Here is a 25,835-nt window from a genome sequence, read left to right as displayed (position 1 = left end):
CAATTTCCTTAGCCATAATAAACTGAAGTGACACCCCACTAGGATGTTGTTTCCCACCATTCAGCTTGAAATATGTGTCCCATGACCGTGTTCTTATATTTTTAAATTTACATGATTTTTTTAACCATGGCTATTATAGAACCCTCCCCCTTGGGGGAACACCATCCTTGGTGTTCAATGATACTTATGACTAGCAAGACTGATGAAAACAAAACATACTACCCATGGAGCTTTACAACATAGCTCATTGCAGTATTTACAATGACCATCTGCCAAAACATGACAAACATAATTTTTACTGGAGCTTTATAACACAAATCATTACGATATTTACGATAATAACCACATATACATACATACGCATTTTCGTCACCCAAAAAATGATCATATTGTTTGTGGAGCTTTATAAATCTAGCTTGATACAATATTTACAATAATACACACATATACATATATGCAAATTTTCTCAACCAGAAAATAAAAGGATACGATGCATGCATCCGTAACAAGGGAATCCATAGGATCACACCTCCACCCTCAAAGTAATAGTAGGATTCACCTCCTTCCCATGAAGTCCATAATCCACTACAAGGTCAAATCTACATCTAATGTCTAGCGCTATAATCCTGCGCCACTTTTCCTCTTAGTGAACAGTTACCATCGTTGTTCTAGGGCACACTCCCAATGCGCATTTGATTCCATCTGGGAATGCTAATGATTGAAAAAATTATATCCCTAGCCTTCCCTTCATTGCTACAAAGTCCCTTGGCAAATTTGGTCACCCCCTTCCATTTAATCACACACCTTCCAAGTTCTACTAGCACCCACATCTCAGACAATCCATCTCTCGACAAGGTTTTCTCACATCAAAAGGTAGAAAAACCAAGGAATATTCCCATTTAAAATCATCATACTATTCATAGAATTCTCATGGAAACTAATGGACACTATTGGGTACTAGTGCCCCACAATTTCCTTGCTCCTAAATACTTTACCAGCATATTTCTTCCTGTTCCAATTCCTTTTGTTGTTGTTGTTAATGCTTGCTGTTAGTCATCAATTTTGACCTCCCAACCGAGCATATCATGATTTACTATACCAAGCAAATAGTTTCCATTCGATTCAAAATAAATTGAAATAACTTCAAATCATACCTCATTAGTGGCCTGTCAATAAGATATACTTGTAATTCTGTTCGCTTCCTATCACATCAAGTCAAAGTAGCATCTTTGACCAAATCATCATATATAAACATATCACATCAAGTTAGCTCAAAACAAAACCATCATAGATCAAAATCATAAATCACATGTAACCATCATAAACTAGAATCATAAATCACATGTAATCATCATGGACTAGAATCATAAATCACATGTAATCATCATGGACTAGAATCATAAATCACATGCATAATAAAACTGAAATAAAATACTGATACATATCCTTTAATAAATCCTTAGATTCTTCCTTTGTCCTTATTCCATATGCACACTGGATTGGTTGCCACACTTGAAAAACATCTAATGCATTCTCTTCAACCATGTGTACATACACATAGTGTACACCCACAAAACACAATACATACTCCTACATCTAGTGTACACCACCACGCAATACATACACCTACACCTGGTGTACAACACAACACAAATACGTACATAGAGAACAACACAATGAATACATATGTCATGATACTATGACTACAAAATGCACATACATAGTACTGCATGCTCGCAACAGAACATGTACAACATATGCAAAATACCACAAATACACTAGTACCATATGTACAACATTTACACAGTACCACATATACACAACACCACTTGCACAACATGTGCACAACATCACATGTACACGTCACCACATGCACATTTCATACACAATGCCACATGTACACTGCACCACACGTACAACATGTACACAATACCACATGTAAACAGTACCACATGCACGACATGTACAAGAAACCACATGTACACAACATCACATGCACGACATGTACACAACACCACATGTACAATCATGCACACAACACCATATGTTCATAGTACCACCTGTACAACATGCACATAACACCATATGTACATAGGATCATATGTACACAGCACTGCATATCCAACATGTGCACAACAACATATGCACACAACACCGCATATCCATCATGTGCATAGTATGATATGTACACAACATTGCATATCAAACATGTACTTAGCACCATCTATACGTAGCATTGCATATGCAATATGCACACAACACCATAGGTACAATCACTGAATATAAAATATGTACAACATATAAACTACAATAGCACTACACATCCAAGACCACACTACCTCTACCAAAAAACCTTGCCTATAGTGTCTCTCCACCATTTATGATTATCTTAGAATGATGCAGATCACACTGTTCTCATTCCACTGATGTATCTCTCAGTATTAGCCTATCCATAACATAAACATATACATAGTATAATCAAATAATATCAATTCACATCCACATCCACATGATACTGACCTAAGAGATATTTCAGGCTACTCATTCCACTTGATTCCTCATAAACTAGGAATCTCTTCATTCCATTCACCTGTGTAAGCAATCATTACAAGTCAATAATGATTCCTGATGACCCTGTCAGACAACTGTATATATATATACACACACACACACACATATAAACATCAACATAAAACAATCATGATCATGTCAGATAATGACATATATACATACATAAATACATGCATATATATAAGCATTAGCAAAATCATGATCACAACATAATTACCAAATATCATAAGGTCAAGGTTAAGAGAACTCCCTTTATCCATGGAAAACGTTGAGAACAATTGTTCCCAACATAGCCAAGGAATTAGATGCCTCACATCCATTCACTTTATCTTTCCTGTTATCCTTCCCATGATTGTCCTGCCACAATCCATTTACACTAATGGACCCAACCAATGTAGCCGACTATCATACTCTTACCTTTATCTACCCTTGCACATGGGTGGGCTTCATCTAAGTTTCTCATTACATGTTTGGTTCCACACAGCTCTCCCTGAGCTCCACTAGCTTTCATCATTTCCCAAACAATTCCCAAGACTAAAAGCCTTAAAGGAAAGAACAAGAAAAAAACAAGAAGAATACCATGAAAACCAATAAAAATGCGACACTACAACAAAGTGGCAAGGCCTTGCACCAGAGATAAACAAAACTGCAAATGAAGTTGAAGAAATCACAAAAGACCAAAAGCACAAGAGTGGAAACAAACACCATGACTCATTCCCCATGGGTTCCTAGTGCTTTGAAGGGCAATCTCAACCCGAGACTTATTTAATATTCCATCACAATCTCTTTTGTCATGCAATCCGTTGCATTATAATTCCATAAACACATAAGTGAGCATAACCTTACACCAATTACCTTACCTTGTTACATCAAACATATTTCCGTACAGCTGCTTACGCATGTCGGCCACATGTTCCAAAGATCAAGGCAATATATCTACTAATTCGAAATCAACCTTTACCAAGTCTAGCAATCATGTCATAATCCATAGTAACCTCCTAGTCATTAGACATAATGCTATTAATATCACCTACTTGCACTCAAGTACATGTCAGCTATCTCAACACATATTTATTAGTACAATCATCTTAAAAGAATATCATTCCTTCTTGCAATCTTAGAGACACATACTCATATCTTGCAATTAATGAAACATTCAAATGAACTATAAGTGTACCATGTTAAATAAACCAAATAGATGACATAATAGACACTAAACACTCACCAAATAGGCGATATAATCAAATAGTCAAGCACCAAATATATGCCATAAGCAAACTCATATCTTAATGTATCTCAGGGGAGCCTATCTTGTTTACACATTCAATCCAGATTAGCATGATATAACTTCATGACATATCATCTCAGATCTAAATAAGGTCATGATATCCATAATAGTCACTAGCTAAGATGTTCACATCATAAAATCATAAACAATTATCATTCACACATAATAGTCACATCTGCATAGTCAGCCTAGATTAGTATGACATAATATCACAACATATTAACTCATACCTAAATGCCATAACCCTAACCATTTGCATAGACCAATCCAAATTAGTATAGTACATATAACATCAAGATCTTAATGCAATAACCCTAATCATTAACTAACATACAACAATGGCAAGTTAACATATAACATGCTCATCAACAGCATATAACATAATCATCAAGTTAAATGTCATAAAAAATAATAACAATGCATACAACCACATGTTACTATCATTCATGACTATTCGATACATGTTCATATGACTACATTAATCAACTAGAATTTATCATACATGTAACCATAATAATAATAGAATTACAATCAGATTAGAAACCCTAATTATTATAACAAGAATTAACCACATACCTGCATGCAAAACATACAATCCCTATATGACTATCTTCTCTTACCCAAAAATCTAGTGTTGCAACCTCACTCTGATAGTTTTCATCTCTTTCAAGATCTATCTCAGTAAACACATTAGAATCCTAACATAACAACAACATCATGATAACATAACTACATACAATGACCTTACGAACAACAACCTTCACCATGAAAATGCATGCATAACAACATATAGACAATGATATGTATAACATATGCATATACAACTAGACACTCATGATGACACATCCTACAACAACATGATCAACCTTCACATGGTGATCACTACAACCATGATCAAAACCATGAAAATGTAAAAATCACATGGGCTATAAGCATAAGGAACACATATGCAACCGACACGAATGTTGGACCAAAACAGTGCCCATCTAGTCTAAGGGGTGAACCATGCTCTGATACCACTCTGTGGTTTTAGCTATCAACCAAACAGAATAGAAACCAAACATTCCTCAAAGAGAACATAGCCTTCTCTGATACCACTTTGTGGTATTAGATATGACCCAAGAGAGCACAAACCTCTATAATAAAACTATGTGATATTATATATGACCCAAATAGACTGCAACCCATCACACAAGGAAAACAAAAACTAGAAACAACCCAAAGAGAATGTATCCCACTATGATACCACTCTATAACACCCTCCTCCCACATCTACCCATGTAACCAGCCAACTGAGGTAAACATATGATGATAAGTTACTACAGTATTATTTGACTCCCTATGTGTCAAATAAGGAAGTGGAATGGACATAAACACACCACACAAATCTTCCACATCAGCAAAATAGCTCCCAGGATCCATCCCAACCACTCAAGTAAATAGACCCTAAGATGAACTGAAGTTTTAGTTCATCAAAACCCTGGGTGCTCCCTTGATATGGATAAGGGTTCATCTAGGAGGCTTCGGAAGCTCCCACTATAAGGGAAAGGGAGCTTCCAAGGACCTTTTCCCTAGTGTTGTGCCTGCAGCTCCAGGATTTCTACCACTTTTTTCAGGCCCAGATCATAGGTCACTTCCCAAAACAAAATAGCACCTTCAGAAATGAATTTACACAACATAAAAATAAAACATTTGCAAAAACATTTACAAGGACTAGACTAGACCCCCACTATATAGGATAGGTATTTCGTCAAACATATCACATATATGAAATCCACAGATCTTAACAACAAACTTGAGCATATAGTTCTCATACTTATCTAATAATCACTAAGAAGCATTGATGCCTCAACACATTAGCTACAATTTCATCTATTAGGCCATAGATACGTTGTTCATTCATTTACAAGTAAAAACATGATGAGATCCATAAATAGCCACTGTCATAATACATGTTCATAACCAGCATAATAAATATAGAAATACCAAGGAAACAACAACCATATAACCCACATATAAACTAGTATAATACTCATGAATTAACAAGGAGAAATAACCTCATATTAATGATGCAAAGGCCAACTAGATTTGGGACTTCCACGAAGCACCCGACCATAGATTGGTTGAACCAAATCTTTCTTTCAGCCAATCACCCCCATGCCATATTCCAAGCATGATTATGGGACTTAAGGATAGACTGAACTAGGGATTCTCGAGGCTACGCCACCTCACCCTCACCAATAGAACCATGCTTCACCAAAATCCATCCTGGATCACTAACCCATAAAACAAGCATGGATGCCACCAAATTTCACCACCTACACCATGAGGAATTTCCCTATCTCCTAGTCTCTAGGCTTTGTTGCAATCCCCACTAGATCACTAGGCCATAACCAAAATACTAGTCTTTGGGTTTTACTGCATACCACACTAGATCACAAGGCCCTAACCGATATTCTACCCTCTAGGCTTTACTGTATATCCTGCCATTCACCGACAAGGATTCCTAGGCCTAATCAAGGGAAACCACCTCTAGGATTTGTCGTATATTCTACCATTAATTGGTCAAGGATTCTTGGGCCCATCAAGGCACAAAATACCTGGCTTTACTACAATCCACAATTCGGTTCAAGGGTCACTAGGCCATTGGATTTACCACAATCCATAGTCTGGTTCATAGATCATTAGGCCATGTGTTATTTCTTTCGGAGATCCACCTCACTCAGCTTCGAAGCCATCCAGAAATCCATCTCAATTAAAACATGAGAACCCAATCACACCATAGCTATTTGGAAATGAAAAGGATAGGATAAAAACATTGTCACACTTGTAAAACCCCATGCCATGACAACAAATAACCACATTCAATACCATGCATGCCAAATCTAGAAAGGAAATCAAACATGAAAATCAATATATGGAAATAATCCTAATTTAGCTGCTTGATCCAACTGTTCCTTGTTTGCTCCTTCCTTCCTCTTGCCTTCTTTTCCTTTCTTGATCCAATGCCAAAGTGTTCCAAGAAAACTTTAAGTGTCCAAGAGTGAGAGACAGAGAGAGAATAATGAGAGAGCTTCAAAACTGAACTGACAAAAGGTTTGACTGACTAAAGGTTACCAACTGATCCTCAGAAGCCTGTTTATTAATTATTCCTTTATTTTCTTCATTTTCCATTATTTTCATTGAATTTACTCCGCACATGCAACATGTGACATTTCGCCTTCCTTTTCTCCTAACTTCCATTATTTTCATAAATAAATGTGCCAAAAATGCCATTTTTCCTTTCCAAAGCCTTTTCCATTTCCCTTTGTCAATTTCCGTATCCATAATAAATGAAAGTGACACGCCAGTAGGATGTTTTTTTCCACCATTCAGCTTGGAATACATGTCCCATGACCTTGGTCTTATATTTTTACATTTACATGGATTTTCTAACGAGGGTTGTTACAGGAAAGACTATTTTCCTCTCCTGTTGATTGATCAAGTTCTTAACACTCTTGCTGGGAAGAAGTAATTTTCTTTCCTATGTGGATTTAGAAATTACCACTAGATTCAAATCGCCCCATAAGACCAAGGAGAAACTATGTTTTCTTTTGCTTGGGGAACATTTCCATATTGTTTCCTTCCCTTTGACCTTTGCAATGCACTTGCAACTTTTCAAAGCACAGTGCTAAGTATATTTTACGATTTGATTAATGTAGGACTTGAAATCTACATGGATGATTTTATGCCTATGGTGATGAATTCAATGAAGCATTGAGTAACCTGGAAAAAATATTAATTAGGTTCATAGTGTTGGGTGTCGAGCCTGATTATCTTCAAAGGTATCGCCACATTGGACCCCAATTCGTAATGGGGCAGTAATGCCGTCAGGGGGGCTGGGGGGGGGTTTGTGGTAGCGCCATCGAAGCTAAAAATATATGTAAATTTTCCTTGTAAAATATTATAATTTCATATTCAATCTGGGTCATTCATTAGGCAAATGATTTGACAGCAAAAGTTATGCTTAATTTATGGATTTTTTCCCTAGAACGAAACCCCTCAATTTATATGAGGTAATTGTATTGTGGATGTGTATATGTGTATTCTAAACAAGAAAGAGAGGGGAGACTGTGTGAGAGAAAAGAGGAAATTACAACAGATCTGGTGTAGGTTGTATCTCTTCATTTTGCTTGATAATAGAAAACGAAGGACTGGTTGTTTCTCTATGGGCATAGCCCAAACTAGGCAAACCACGTATATTTGTGTGTCTCTTGTTTTATGAATTTTCTATGTTTGTGTTTCTACAATATTTTATGTGTACCATTTCTCTGTAATATATAATTCTCTAACAACTAATATCAGAGTTGAAGATCTGTTTGGCTAATAAAACTCAGAAGAGAGAAGGGTTCCTAGTTCAAGTGGGAGAAATGGTAGAAGATGGTAGGTTTAGGGCCGAGAAATTTAACAACCAAAACTACCATTTGTGGAAGATGAAAATGGAAGATTATTTGTATCAGAAATATTTGTAGCTACCATTGAGTATAAAAACAAAGAAGTTGATGAGTATGACAGACAAAGAATGGGAAATTCTCAACAGAAAGTGATGAAAGGTGATTTTGGGGGGTAAGGCAAAATCCCTTTCATTTACAAATTTCGATCCTGAGGCCTATGGGTTATGGCCCACAAACCTATTGGAAGCATTTATTTGATTTTAACCTTGGTCAACACATTTATCGAAACCACAGGAAACACATGGAAAACCCACATTAAAGCATGTCCGGACTTCAAATACATATACACCCACTCTATAAATTGTCGAGTCCGCACATCAAAGACATTGCCACAGTGTTGCTCCTTCCTTTCTCCGATTTCACCTCATCTCATATCGATGATATCACCATATCGCTCATTGGCGTATCGATGTTCCACCGTCCTTCATTATTCTCTAATCGCCAATCAAGTCAAAATGCACAACAATCCTCCACCATCGATCATCTCGCACTAGATCCAATGGCTATCAGATATTTTGGGTGGACAAATAGCACGAGGATTACCTGCCCGAAAAGCGGTTTCCTCTCTCCTCCTCACTGCTACATGTCACTTGGTTAGTGGAATTGGGTGACTCCCCCTCAGTACCACTTACCACTTAGACCTCGCCTGAAATACCACTTATGGTTCGAGAACCCACCTCTTCACTTGTTATCTTCCGCACTCTTCCACCATGCAATGACCGTTGATCTATGAGATCCAACAGATTCTATGTATTCTCGTCATTTCCTCCTTAGTTTCACTTACATTTGATGGATCTCTGCACTTAACATAGATCTGCCACACGACATAACAGTTAATTCGATATCTTTGTATCACCATTGATCCTACAGTGATTGATGGTCGATCAAACCTACAAAACTGGAACATTTAGACGGTTTATAAAATACACACATAGGCTATCTATACATTAATATACAAGAGAATAAATCAACATTGAGCACACCCTTTTCTATTATATATGGACGATCACAAGCTAAGGCATTTCATCCTTAGAACAAACTCCCTCTTGACTACATTGTATCTATCTCTGTTACACAATTTCTATTATTCGCTCTCTATATCTCTCTCTCCCCATATTTGTCTCACGATATATATATAGAACACGCAGGTTCATCATTATAGGAATATTGAATCGGATTACTAAAAGGATCCGATCAATCCTCTCCTTAATTTCCTCAACAACCCCTAAATCTCTCTATTCATATACATATGGCAGATTATGTTACATTAATCAAGTCTTCTAGAGACTTAACCATTCCATCATTTACTCTATTTTAAATAGAATTTGTCCCTTATGTTGCTCTGATGGTCCACATCCTCCTTACTCCACTTTGGATTCTGAATTTGATTAAGAGTGTTGGATGCTCCTGCATCAGACTCACGAGGCACAAAAATTTATGACCTCCTGGTCATATGCTTCTCCTTGTCCTTAGCAATTCTACCCACTTCTCAGTGGAACTTCCTTCATGATCTTCTATGAGCTGCAACCAAAACCTCTGTAGTAACAGTATTCCCTGCTACATGATACCTCACCAAGCTTCTCCTCTAAGCTTAGTCTTTTGGCATTCTTTTGGTTCTCTCCTCTTGAACCAATTGAGTACTCCTCGCTCTAGGTTTGCTACAAGTCTTCTCGCCTTCGGCTGCTGCTATATGCACGACAGTAAAGACCATAAACTCTCCATATTTTAAACAACTATACCTCCATCTCCTTTTTCTTGCACTCCATCTTCCTCCTCACAAGAAATATTCTTCCCTTAACCTTTTCCTGCTCTGATATCACTTGATGAATGGTGATTTTGGGGGTAAGGAGAAATCCCTTTGATTTACAAATTTCGATCCTGAGGCCTATGGGTTATGGCCCACAAACCTATCGGAAGTGTTTGTTTGAGTTTAACTCTGGTCATCACATTTATTGGAACCACGTGAAACACATGGAAAACCCACAATCGAAAGCATGGCCGAACTTCAAATACATATACACCCGCTCTATAAATCGTCGGGTCTGCACATCAAAGACATCACCGTGGCACTACTCCTTCCTTTCTTTGATCATGCCTTATCACATATCAGCGACATCGCCATATCATTCATCGGCGTATAGTTGTTCCACCGTCCTTCATTATTCTCGAATCACCGATCAAGTCAACTTGCACAACAATCCTCCACCGTCAATCAAATCACGCTAGATCCAACGACTATCAGAGATTTTGGGTGGACAAATAGCACGAGGATTACTCGCTTGAAAAGTAGTTTCCTCTCTCCTCCTCGCTGCTACGTGTCGCTTGGTTAGTGGAATCAGGCGACTCCCCTTCAATACCACTTACCACTTAGACCTCGCTCGAAATACCACTTATGGTTTGAGAACCCACCTCTTCGCTGGTTATCTTTTGCGCTCTTCCACCATGCGATGACTGTTGATATATGAGATCTAACGGATTTTGTGCATTCTCGTCCATTTCATACTTAAAATAGTTTCACTTACTTTTCTTGGATCTCTACACTTAACACGGATTTGCCAAATTCATTTTAAGACATGACACAACAGTTAATTTGATATCTTTGGATTGCCATTGATCTTACAGTGATCAATGGTCGATCAAACCTGCAACACTGGAACATTCAGACGGTTTATAAAATACACACACAGGCTATCTATATAGTAATATACAGGTGCATAAATCAACAATGAACACACCCTTTTATATTATATACACACGATTACAAGCTAAGGTATTTCAGCCTTAGAACAAACTCCCTCTCGACTACATTGTATCTATCTCTGTTACACAATTTCTATTATTCACTCTCTATATCTCTCTCTCCCCCGATTTGTCTCACGATATATATATATAGAACATGCAGGTTCATCGTTACAGGAATATTGGATCGGATCACTGAAAGGCTTTGATCAATCCTCTCCTTGATTTCCTCAACAACCCCTAAATCTCTCTATTCAGATACATATGGTAGATTAAATTACATTAATCAAGTCTTCCAGAGACTTATCCATTCCATCATTTACTCTGTTTTAAACAGAATTTATTCCTTTTGTTGCTCCGATGGTCCACATCCTCCTTGCTCCGCTTTGGATTCTGAATTTGATTAAGATTGCCAAATTCTCTTGCATCAAAAAGGCACTTGGAGCAATATGATTATGACTAGCGGCATCGGTAGCCTTTTTTATTTTAAAGGAAAAGACAACAAAGGGTTTGATGATGGCATAATTTGGCCAAACTATATGAAAAACCCTTTACCTCAAACAAGGTATATCTTATGAAGTGTTTATTTAATATGAATATGTCAAAACGTGGGTATGTTGTTGATCATTTAAATGAATTTAATATGGTTACTAGTCAGTTATGTTCTATAAGGGTAAATTTTGATGATGAGGTTAGGGCTTTGTTATTTTTGTGCTCATTGCCAAAAATTTGGAATGGTATAGTTATGGCCATTAGTAATTTTGTCTCTGGATCTATTACTTTAAATTTTGATGATGTAGTTGGTGTTATCCTTAGTGAGGAAATGCGATGGAAAAGCTTTGGTGAGACATCAAGTAGTCCTTTGATTGCAGTGACTAGGGGAAGAAAATTTGAAAGAGGAAAGATCCCAATATATCAAAGTAAGTCAAGGAAAGGCATATCCAAGTCCAGATTGGGGATAGTGTGCTGGAAATGTTGGATGAAAGGACAACTGAAGAAAGACTATAAGTATTGGAAGGGAAAAGAAGGAGATGCATAACAAGAAAAGAATCATGAAGCGAATGTGATAGGTGATGTGCTGAAATATTCTTTGATTCTTTTATGATAAAATATTATTGATGCTTGGGTGCTATATTCAGGGGCCTCATTCCATGCCACATCTAATAGAAAACATTTTCATGATTATGTTCAAGGCGATTTTAGAAAGGTTCGTCTCAGTGATTATAAACCCTGTAAAGTCATTGGAATGGGTAAAATTTTCATAAATTAATAGAATGGAAACCAACAGTTATTGAAAGAGGCAAGGAATTTTCTAGATCTGAATAAAAATCTAATTTCAACAGGGAAGTTAGGAGGTGAAGGTTGTGTAACTACTTTTACACATAAAACCTGGAAGGTCAATAAAGGAGCCCTAGTAATAGAAAAAGGAGAAACGGTTGGTACATTGTATTTATTCAATGGTATTTCTAATTTTTCTAATTCTTTAACCTCCACAGGAGCATATATAGAATTATGGCATCAGAAGCTCAAGAACATGAGTGAGAAGGGGATGCAAATTATTGACTCATGAAATTTGTTGCCAGGTTTGAAGCATGTTGATTTGGGTTTGTGAGAATTGTGTTTATGGAAAAAGGAAGAGAGTCAGATTCCTTAGAGTTGGGAAAGAAAAGAAGAGCGAAAAATTAGATGTTGTGCATACAAATGTATGGGTACCTCCTCAGTTATAATCTCTTAGTGGCTCTTGTTATTAGGTTACTTTTATTGATGATGCAACCAGAAAAACCTAGATCTACTTTATTCAAAATGAATCTGATGTACTCGATACTTTTAAGAAATGGAAAGCTTTGGTTGAGGATGAGATAGGAAGGAAGTTGAAGTGTCTCAGATCAGGCAATGGAGGAGAATATTGCAGCTAAGAGTTTGATAAATATTGTTCAAAGCATGGAATTTGTAGGGAGAAGACAGTTCCAAGAACACCATAGTAAAATGGTGTGTTAGAAAGGATGAACAGGACAATCATGGAGTGTGCAAGGTGCATGATATTATATGTAGGATTTCCTTTACAATTTTGGGTTGTAGATACAATTGTTTATCTAATAAACATAGGCCCTTCAAGTTTCTTGGATGGTGGTATTCTAGAGGATTCATGGATAGGTAAAGAGTTAAACTACTCATTTTATAATACTTTCGGTTGTGAAACCCTTGTCCACATTAATACAAAAAATAGAACAAAGCTCGAGGAAAAATCAAGGAAATGTACCTTTATTGGATATGGTGTGAATGATTTTGGTTATTGCTTATATGATTATCAAAAAAAGAGAAAAAATTAGGAGTAGAGATGTGATATTCAATGAAAGGGTATTGTATAAGGATTAAATGCATCAAAAGAAATAGGAGAAAGAAAACAGAGAGTACATAGTGCTTGATGAGATCATATAAAAAGTAAAGGTGTATGAAAATCATAATGGTCAATAGCCACAACAACAACAACCACCACAACAACAACATGCACCTCAAACACTTGAAAGTGGCGTTAGAATGTCTACCAGGATAAGTAGACCCTCTAAATGATACTCTCCTTCATTATGTTATGCATTGTTGAATGATTCTCGTGAACCAGAATGTTATGAAGAAGCAATGCAGGTATAAAATAGGAAGAAGTGAGAGCTAGCCATGGAAGAGGAGTTGGACTCACTGGTACATAACCAAACTTGGGACTTAGTCAGGTTTCTTGTAGGTCGAACAACATTGCAGAATAAATGGGTTTAGAGGTTAAAGGAAGAATATGGAGGTAGAAAAAGGTATAAAACTAGACTTGTGGTGAAGGGGTTTGCACAAAAGAAAGGTATAGACTTTGATGAAATATTTTCTCTCGTTGTTAAAATGACTTCAATCAGAACTATTTTAAGTCTAGTAGCAGTAGAAGATTTTCATCTTCATCAGTTAGATCTAAAGATGATCTTTCTCCATGGGGATTTTGAAGAAGAGATCTATATGCTGCAGCCGCAAGGATATGAGGGCAAAGTTAAGGAGAAACTAGTGTGTAGGTTTAAGAAGAGCTTGTATGGCTTAAAACATGATCCAAGGAAGTGGTATCTAAAATTTGATAGGTTTATGTATGAACAAGGTTATACTAGATGTCACTCTGATCATTATGTTTATCTCAGAAGGAAAAATGATGGCAACTATATTATATTTTTATTGTATGTAGATGACATGCTTGTTGCACAGTCTAACATGTAGGAAATAAATGTTCTCAAAGGAAAATTGGAAAATTATTTTTCAATGAAGGATTTGGGTGTTGCAAAACAAATCCTTGGTATGAGAATAACTAAGACAAGAAAAATCACAAATTAACATTGTCTCAGAGTGAGTACATAGAAAATGTATTAGAAGGATTTAATATGTAGAATGAAAAACCAATTACTACATCTTTGGCTAACATTTTCAAACTATGTAAGGAGATGTGTCTCAAGACTCAAGAAGAGATGGATTATATGTCTAAAGTTCCATATGCCTCAGTAGTTGGAAGATTAATGTATGCAATTGTATCGACATGGCTTAATATTGCACATGCACTTGGAGTTATAAGAAGGTACATGAACAATCCAGGAAAAGAATATTCGATGGTAGTGAAGTGGATTCTCAAGTATTTGAGAGGTACCACAAACTAAGCATTATGCTTTGGTGGTTCAAACATTTCTCTACAGGGATATGTTGATGCAGATATGGCAGGTGATAGAGATAACAGGAGGAGCTTCACAAGGTATGTGTTTATTGTAGATGGAAAAATTGTGAGTTAGTTTTCAAAAATGAAAAGTGTTGTTTCACTTTAAACGATGGAAGCAAAGTATGTTGATGCTACAAGGACTAGCAATGAAATGATTTGGTTGCAAAGGTGTATGGATGAATTGGGTAAGAAGCAGGAGATGAGTAGGTTATATAGTGACAACTAGAGTGTCATTCATATTGCAAAGAACTCGACATTTCATTCCAAGACTAAAAATATAGAACTCAACTACCATTTCATATAGTTAGTGTTGGAAGATGGACAGTTGAAGTTGGAAAAGATACACACTAGTTAGAATCTTGCACATATGTTAAGAAAAGTTGTAACTAGGGAGAAATTTAGATTCTGCTTAGTTTCAATTGATCTCCAAGTATGAAGATGAAGATGAGAAACAACCAGGTCCAAAGTTGAATCATTTTCTAGAAAATGAAGCATTAGTGGAATTGCAATAATCAGTCTCCAAGTGGGAAATTGTTGGGTGTGGAGCCTAATTATATTTAGAGGTATCACTGCATTGGACCGTAGTTCGTAATGGGGCAGAAATACCATCTTTTTAATCACTGTTAGTGTCAATGGAGGGGGTTTGGGGCCAGCCCCCTCAAAGCTAAAAATATATGTAAATTTTCCTTGTAAAATATTGTAATTTCATAGTCAATCTGGGTCGTTCATTAGGCAAATGATCTAATGGTAGCAGTTATGTTTAATTTATGGTCTTTTTCCCTAGAAGGAAACCCATCAATTTATATGAGGGAATTACATTGCAGCTATGTATATGTGTATTCTGAGTGAGAAAGAAAGAGGATACTATGTGAGAGCGAAGAGGAAATTAAGTGGATTTGTTGTAGGTTGTATCTCTTCATTTTGATGGATAATATAAAAGGAAGGAGTGGTTGTTTCTCTATGGACATAGCCCAAAATGGGTGAACCATGCATATCTGTGCCTCTCTTGTTATCGCGTTTTCTGTGTTTGTGTTTCTACAATATTTTATGTGTACCACTGCTCTATAATATATAGTTTTCTATCACATAACCACTAGATTATGCCTTAGCAATGAAAATTGTAACATGCTAATGACATAAGGGATTGTTTTAGGACATTTTAGCTATGCTGCAGGCATCGAGGTGGATGCAAAAATGATCGAGGTAATTCTTAAACTTTGTGTTCCTTAAACACAAAACGAGGAAAACACAGAAAGAGGTACTCAATTTCCTTGGTTATGCAGGTTATTATCTTCATTCTATAGCTCACTTTTCAAATATTGCAACACCATTTTATGTATTAACGAGACGTGGAATTTGACTGGACTAAAAAATGTAATAATGCTTTTGCATAATTGAAGAAAGTATTATCAATAACACTAGAACTACAAGGCCCTAATTGGAAATTATGTTCCACATATCTTTAGTTGCGTATGACATGGATATAGGAGTAGTATTGGTACAAGAAAAAGTCAAGAGGCCCTGTGAAATCTATTGCATTGGTAAAAACTTAACACCTACAAAGATAAACTATACTATGACTGGAAAAAAGAGTTGGTCATTGTTTATGCCGTTAATAAATTTCGTTACTATATTACAATTTATTGTGTCTTTTTATATACTAATCATTTTTATTTTAAATATATAGCTATAAACCAGTTACTAATGGTAGAGTCATCTGTTGGTTGCTTCCGTTGCAAGAAGTCGATATTACAATCAAGGACTGATAAGGAAAGGAAAATCTTTGTTCAAATTTCATGTCTAGAATTCTCCCTACAATTGATTGTCCCATGGAAGACAAGTTCCCAGATGAACATTTATTTTCAATGTTCATTAAAACACCAGAGTACGCATATGTTACAAACTATTTGGTAGTAGAAAAATTTTGATCGCATCTCTCATCTTAAGAGAAGAAACATATTATCTAGTGACATGCTTGATTTTCCTAGGTAGATGGTTTCCTTTTCCATACCAGAGAAAACTTTCAAATTCGTAGATGTATCAAAGAAGATAAGGTTTTTGATATCTTTAGAGCCTGCCATGATGACCCCTGTGGAGGCGACTTCATTGATTGTAAAACTGGCCATAAATTGTAATGTATGGGCCATTTTGGTCCATAATATTTAAGGATGCCAAGAAATATGTACAAATTTGTGACAACTAACAAAGAATGGAGAATCACATTTATTTTGATGAAATATCCCTTCAGAAAAAAAATTGTGTTGGAACCATTTGAAAGGTGTCCTATGGATTTTGTAAGCCCCATTAATCCTCCTTTGAAACAGAAATCCTACTTTTTAAAATGTACATATTATGTGATGAAATCGGTAGATGCAATAATTGTTTCAAGAGCCATTAATGAGGTAGTTATTATATTCTTATTTGAGCTCTTTTTCTAATATGGTATACCTATAGAACTTGTCACCGATAGAGCATCCCAGTTTAAAGCTCCAAAGATTTCTACAACCCTATGGAAATATCATATTAAACATAAGGTTACTTCACCCTACCATCCATAAGTGGAAGATCAATTTGAGAGAAAAAATAAAGTTTCTAAAAATAACTTAACTGAAATAGTGGCCGAGAGATTGGGCATATAAATGTTTTGGAGCCTTATGGGATTACCGTATGACTTGGCATAGCACCACTGAATTCTCGCCTTACCATCTCGTTTATGGTAAGAATCCAATTTTTCCAATTGAATTAGAAATCAAGACTCTTAAATCTACCAACGAAGTTTGCCTAGATCTTATAAAAGCACAAAAACAATGCCTGCAACAGCTTAATGATTTGCACAAAATGTGCCTTGCAGAAAATGTCTATAATCTAGCAGAAAAGTGCCAAATGGCATGACGATTTTATTAAAAGAAAAACCTTTCAGAACGCAATTGGGAATTAGTATAATATTCTAGCTTTTAGGATTTCCTAGGGAACTTTGAAATGAGATGGTTGGGCCCCTATGAAATTAGTGAGGTGTATGAAAATGGAACCATGCACCTCACTATCATTGATGGATCTAGTATTTCGTTTCTTGCTAACGTTCATCAATTGCACCTTTACGATCAACCAATTACAAGGAGTCTTTTTTCCATAGGGTTACGAATGACGTTAATTTGCGGACCGTAGCTAGGTGGGGGAATATATCCACCACTGTGACCGGGTAAAATATTCCTTTTAAATATTTCCTTAATAATCTAAATATAATAGGATTTTATATTTGATTGGATTCATTTTTAATGTTTTTGTACTTTTCTTTCTTTTAATAATTTGTTTTGTCTCGAGCCTTAAAATTTTGTCCCTCAAATCATGATTGTTGCTACTTAAAAAATAATTGTTGTTACTCAAGCTGTAATTTTGGTAACCTTAACTTGCAATAGCCATATTACCTAAGTCACAACTATCCCTATTCAAGTTGTAGTTGTTGATTCGCAACTTTTGTTACCTTAGTCACAATTGTTGTTACTTAAGTCACAGTTGTTGTTACCTCAGCCATAACTATTGCTATTTTGCCTTATTTTCATGATTTTTTCCTTTCTACTTGATTTGACACTTTTATGTCTTCCTAATATTTCTCCCTTTGTATTGAATGAGAATACTTTTGACATTTTTGGGCCCTCTTTGATATAATGATTGGACAACAAGTTTATCCTTGTTTATCTATAAACAAAATTCTATTTTTGAAGGATGATTCTACAAGAGAATTTCATTATTCTAACTTTCGAGTCTCTTAATTTGTTAAATACCAGGTCATGTAAAATTTATGGTCATTACAATAACAATTATATTTAATTCTCTTTGTCACTCTCTCATGAACTATTCCTCAACTCCAATATTAATATAGAAAAATATGTTTATGAATAATTATTTTAAGGTTATTAGCCTTTGAGATGCAAGAATAGCCAAGTTAAAAATAGTTACTAATTTTTTTTTACAACATCACTAGATCTTAAGGTGTTAAATTTCACCCCATATATTAAGCAATATTTTATTATTAACAATAAATTTAAACATGAAGACTGAAATGGAGGATAATAGGTCTCATCATGAGCTGGCCTACCATGATCGTAGGTTCTAATCAAGTGACATTACTACTATTGGCCACCAAGTGAGGGTAATGGCCTTTAGTTATAAATCTAAAGGAAAAGAGCTCTCATCACGAGTCAACTTGTTCACTTTTGTTAGCTCCTGTTAATTGCATTGTTATTAACTAATTACCAAGGCAGAACAATATCTTCATTTGACATCTACGTGTTTTTTAGTAACTATATATTTTTTCTAATATATGCGACACTGACATCTCAATGGGTCAAAAAGGCATCCTTGTCAAGGATATGGATGCTTGCTAGTAGAAGTGGTCATGCCTTTGCATAAAACTTAACTCAATACTATGATCTACTTGGTTATCTTGTATTCCCAAAACTAATTGTTGATAAAATTATACTATTGCATATATAAACTTTTCCAAAATATATGATATATGGGGTAACTTTTAACCAGTTCTTAGATGATGATGATTATGGTTTACTATGGTTTAATATTTACATGTCAGAGGTGATGATCTTAGGATATTTGAGATTTGGAAAATTGTCTCACTTAATTAATCATTCCTTTATTTTATATGTTTTGTATCTTCCACTAAAGATAGTTGTGTTTCTCAATCAATCACAATTTACCTTTTTTTTTTTTTTTTTGACAGGGGAATTGGCAACTGGGATAGCCTTGCAACTCACCTAACACGGGGTCAATTTTGGCTGCCACCACTATAACCCCTGGGAACTGCGCCTGCCCACTATAACACAGCTCCATGTAAGTTCAGGGATTTGAACTCGTGACCTCAAATACAAAATCCGCTTTACAGATGAACTACACCGCAACACGATTACCAACTTGCCTACCCCGTGGGGCTAATAAATCATAATTTATCATCAACTCAATAACATTCTTATTATTTCAGGATGAAATAAAGAGTTCCGAGTATCTAAATCTTTCAAAAGTTCCCTTTTCTACTCACATCCTTAGTATCGATTAGGATGAATTTTCAAATGTTTCTTCCTTATTTTTGCAATCATCCACCTGGACTTCTCAATCATTATTTAACTCTTCAGAAATGAGTATTAAGTGGACTAATCATTGTATAGATCTCGAAAATAGTTTTCGCAACAATTCCCTTATAGTTTTACATGGAAACATCATTACGAAGTAAGGCCATCCCTTTCAATCATTTGAAATAACCAACCAAATAACTCTTTGTTGATTAACTATGTGAATTTTGGCAGAGGATGGCCTCTAATTTCATTGGGGGGCACTGGGGTGTAATAAATGAGTATTTATTGGTTATAATTGATGCATGTAAAATGTTGTTCATATGTTGTTATTATGGCATGAAATAGTTTGTCAAATTATATTTTGTAACCCTCACTGTGAAAGATAGGTGATTGGTAAGGTTAATTCTACTTTTTAGAACTTACAATTGTTCTCTTCCTAAATAGCTTATGAGACTACAACAATGGAAGGATAGTTTGTTATTCATTAACCAAGTCATTTGCTTATAACTAAAGACAAATAACATGACTTATTTAATTGTGTAGGATGGTTGGATTACTTCAGAAGGATTCAAGGGCTTGTTAGAGAAACAAAACTTGAATTCATGTAGAATTTGAGTGCAGGGATAAGGATAGTGAAAAAATTATAGATTCAAGTTGATGAAAGGGACATAGCCAAAGTCATAGGGCTTATAACAGATGGATAGAAATGGAATGAGGTGCAAACTTCATAAAAATTTGAAGCTCTCTTATTTTTAAATGACAGAGAAGAATTACTTAGGAAAGGAAAGGGATATAATCTGAATTCATTTTTGGAATTGTGGAAGGAATCGGTAGGGATTATTCAAAGATACTATCTCACGGGAGATAAAATGTGGTTTGAGGATGCCACCTTAAGTTGATGGAGTAATTGAGGCAAAAGATATTCCTAAATATCCCCTTCTCCTTAAAATGTCTTACATGTGAATGCATGCAGAATGAAAAAAGCTAAAAACCCTCCCTTAGAAGGGAGCCATCCCATGTTATAAGGAGTTTGAACCAAGACCAATAAACATGGGAAACGTTTATAGGAGAACCCATGCATGAACAAGAATCCCTATCAAGAAATGTTCGGGAAAATGTCAGAATTGCTAGAAATCCTGAGGGAACCTAAGCTGAACGTGGAAATTTTTGAAATCACAGTTACTAATGAATTTCTAGAAGTTGGAATTGGGGAGAAAAATAATGAAGTAAACATCGCAATTGATTAAAGTGAAGCCCTTTTGTTTGAAAATACTCCATAGGCACCGTTGCAATTTGAAGTCTCAGTTGTCCAAAAACCTAGTAGGGTGGAAAATGAATTGCATCTTTCCTGAATTCTTTTCCCAAAAGGAAGAGAAGATCAACTAGGCTAATTAAGTCATAGCAAGGCAAAAGTTCATCTTCTCTTGTCTCTCCTATAAATGAAACACATTTAACTTAAACAACCTTAGGGAAACTAAAAAATATCTAGAAGAGAATTTGGACCAAGGAATTTCTGATGCTGAAAAATCCACTCGTGTCCAAACGAATGAATTCAGATCAAGAAAAACCTAAGGTGAAGTGGGAAAAACACTAGAAAAAGTGGAATTTTTTTTGGAATATATGGATGTTGGATATGGGACAATTGTTGTGACCCAAGATAAGTTTGATGACTCAATCCAGGAAATCCCCATTGATCTTCCAGTAACAAAAGATCAAACAATTCCTAATGATTCTCTAGAAACCATAGTTTTAGAGCTATCATCTAACTCTATGACCACTATGGCCCATGAATCTTCTATTGAATCTGTAGCTACAGTCTTAGAATCTTCCTCCCCTGAAGATATTACTTAGTATTTTCCTGTTGACATTCCAACAGTTATAGAAACAAATCATAACATTAGTCTCCTGAAAATTTTGACACAGGAGTCACAACATAACCTTTAAATTTCTCCTTCCTTAGAACCCTTTTTTGATTCTATAGCCACTAAGACTTGTAATTTCATTGTTGATCCTTTGGTGACTAATTAATTGGCTACTCAAACTCTAGATATTATTGTTGAATGTCTTGGAAAAAAGCTTCTACTTTTCTTGTTCATCTTATAATAATTTTGTCTAAGGATAATGAACAACTAGTTAAGAGCACTTTGGTTATGAAAAGTAGAAAGAGGAACAAACTTTTTACAAGAATTATTGCTTTTAAAAAAGCGTAATGCCATATTTAAGTGAAAGGTGCAGAAATTAATGAATTAGCTAGTAGATGGCAAACAATCTCATAAGGAGGTAGTAAGATAATCTTAGGATAATAAGAGAAGGAAAGTTTATGAGTCTCAAAATACCAAAAATCAGACTAAAGAACCAATTTTATTTGAAATAGGGGTGCAAAGAGATATCGTGCCCCAATATACTCCAATAATTGTAGAAGACGAGATCAACGTATTGAAAGAGATTATAGCCAAATATAAGTGAGAGGCAGTTTTTATGGAAGAGCACTAGAAATTTCTTAAGCAAATTCAGGAATTGAAACATACAGAGATAGAAATGATAGGGGATTTCACTGATGCTAGAAAATTCCATAATCTATATGGATAATTTCATAAACATATAAAGGAGAAGGATAAGATTTATTCAATGATTCTGGATGTCATAGCTTGTAGAGCCCCGCCTTGTAGTTATGCTTTGTTCTTAATAGAGAAATGTTTAATGCTTAAGATTTAGGTTATATATCATGGTCTTCCATACGAGTTTACTAATATTTTGGATTTTATAACCATTTTTCACAAAGAAGTTGAACACACATAGTTTCTTTTGTGTGAAATTTATATGCATTATTCTATACTCTCAAGACAAAGAAATGAAACTATTGTTCCTTTTGTTGGGTATGTGTAGTTTCAAGCTTTCATATCATTTTTCTTAAATCAAATAGAGTGGAAAAATCCATGTAATACCTAAGAACAAAATGAGAAACATTTTGAGCTGTGGAAATGGGAGAACCAAAAAATTCTTTCACCACATATCCTAATCATAACAGTTTTTCAAGGAAGCCCAATGTTGTTACAAAACTTAAGGGAATTCATGTGGGAGTGTTGACTTTAGTGCTTGAGTAATTAGAGGATATACGAAAAGAATGAGTGAGTGCAACCAATATGAAATGGATGAGATCAAAAAGAGAGATTATGAACATGGATCCATTTGGGTTGCACAGTTTCCAACAAGCCCTCTCCAAGGTCCATGCTATCAGCTTAACTATGATTGATCATAGATAGGTATATATGAGGCCTTCTAGGAAATTAGAGACAGAGGTGGATTCATGTACAGAGGAGAGGAAACTTACGAAGCTTACTCTCTAAGTACCTTGCATGTTAATTAATTATTTTCTTGATATAGGATTTTTTCCATGAGGATGTGTGAACAAGTTAGTTGAGGGGTAATATTTAGCCCTATAATTATTATATATTTCCATTTGAATTCTAAGATTTCATATCATTCTGTTGTCATTTTCCTTCATAATTATGATTCATTTTTTAGTATAGTTCAATATTCGAGAAATATTAATTCCTTCTTATAATATCACCTTAAATGAATAGGGATTGAATACATTATCATAAATAGGGGTTACGAGGGCATGTTGAATATGGATGGAAGCTGACTGTATTGTATAGGAGTGATGAACGACCCTTCCAAGGCCGTTTACTTTCATGATGTGCTAAATTTCATTTTTAAAAGAACATGAATGAATACATCTACATGTTGTAAAGAAGAGGAACATGACCATCATCAACACATGAAAACATAAGCCATTGATAACGGAGCTCGTCTAGGAGGGACTACATCTTCGGGCCCCGGTGTCAAGATGGTGTAGGTCATTGCATTAAGTGTTGTTAATAGTGATGATGCACATAGAGATGAGTTTTTTATCATGCAAGGAAAATACCCTCACGTAGGAGTGGCTCCAAGAGATGTTCCACTTCAGGAACTCTTTGTCAAAAGATTCCTATCAGTATGACACAAAACTCATGCATGATGATTATCCCGCCAACATGGTATAAAGGGATCTCAATGCAAACATGGATGGCAACAACATGAGTATCCCATAAACATACAATGAAGGGATCTCAGAACATAACATGATGAATCATGACAACAACTACATCACATAGATGATTTTGTGTCACATCAAGCAGGAATCATGAAAACAAGTAATAAACAAGATCTCTCATCAACAACAAAAAGAGATCTATGCAGCACAATGCATAGAAAAAGAAGTACATGAACACACTACATATACCTCACAACCAAGGGCCATCTGAAGAAGCAGATGTCAAACTGCTGAAGCTATTTCTGCCATCGATCTCACGACATCAATTACATGGAAATGGTTGCTCACACATGAATGTTGACACTTGCATTCCACTTAGAAAAGGTGGCTGAAGAATTGAATGAGCAGATGAGAAATTTGAATGCACCATCAGATTTATGGCATCAAATGGTGGAAAATCGAATGTCAAATTTCTGAATTCTGAGAAGTTGAGAATTTGGGGCTCAAGGAATCTTTTAGATTCCCCTTAGATTCCTCAAATATTCTGCTCCATGGGTAGACTGGAAATCTGCACTCCAAAGGTGAATTTGACCTTGCCATTATGATCGCTACAGAAAACCATGAAAAATGACTATAAACCTGACTATATTCTGACACGGAGAAAAATTACCTCCTCGGGAAAATTGCAAGGATCATGGTTTCACTCCCTATTTCTACAGCAACCATGGTTCCACCTACATACTGAAAAATGACCGAAAAATGCCAAACTTGGATGGAGACATGGAAAACGCCATTGCGTTTGTGGTGTCAAGAAGTGTTGAAACCATATAAAATTTGTCAAAATCTGACAAAATGAAAATTCACCCCTCCTGCAAAATGCTTCCTCGAACTGTGTGCCAAGATTTTGCCTCCTCTGTCTCAAAATCTATGCCCACTCTTGGTTCCTCCTCCATCTCCCTAAACTAGATGAAAATGAGGTTTTAAATAAAAAACGTGGGTGGATTTCTCAATAACTCCATTTGGTAGATTGGTTATAAATCTAAATTTAAATGAGGAGGTCGAGTGCTCAAACCTCGACCTCTCCATTTTAACACACCCTCCATTTTGAAAGAACCATATTTATTTTGTTTTTGGGGGGTTAGGTCCGCATTGGGCAGCCCACCCCCATAACCTCCATGGATTTAGCATTGTTTTTTGGGTGTCTTAAAAGGTGGTGTTATTGTGTGTTAAGTGGGTTTGACATGGGGCTGTGACATGGTGGCGGGCCAACCCATGCAGTTGGCATGGGCTCGATACCCGCTGGCCTCCTTTTAGCGTACTGCAATGTATATATGGAGTGTGTCATTGGGGTGTGGGTCGGGTCCATTGGAGATGGCTCACCCACCCCTTTAGTACTTGGTTAATATGATATGTGGGGGTTGTTGTTGGAGGGCTGGACATGGAAATGGCCACCGAGCCAAATAATGTAGGTTTTAACCCTGTACAAAAATTACCTGCATACGAATTCTAAAACACATAAAATAAACAATGCAAGAGCGTAACACATAAAACACTTATAAACAGAGATTTTCCCTTAGATCCCAAAAACCAGGACTACCAGCATGATTTTTCATTATGTTCCTTTCAATGTTACAGTACATATTTATACATGCCGAAGCATCCAATACCATGGACCGAAAACCATCGCGTCCAAAAAACATGTGTGAAAATCATGCGCAAAACCATAGGTGGGTCTGCCTAACCTAACATAGGGTCCAAAACCAAAATTTTCTGGGGCACTGCCTCGAACCCCATAAAGTGGGGTTACGGGTACACCTCAAACCCCCTGTGACCTCCCCCCCTCTAACCACAGGTTAACTACGTGGGCTAGTCATGGAAAGAATATAACACAACC

Source organism: Pinus tabuliformis, chromosome 5_1, assembly GCF_031772625.1.
Source record: "Pinus tabuliformis cultivar Carrire ecotype Pingquan chromosome 5_1, CPIR1, whole genome shotgun sequence".
Classification (NCBI taxonomy): Eukaryota; Viridiplantae; Streptophyta; class Pinopsida; order Pinales; family Pinaceae; genus Pinus; species Pinus tabuliformis.
Note: the sequence above shows the minus strand (reverse complement) of the source record.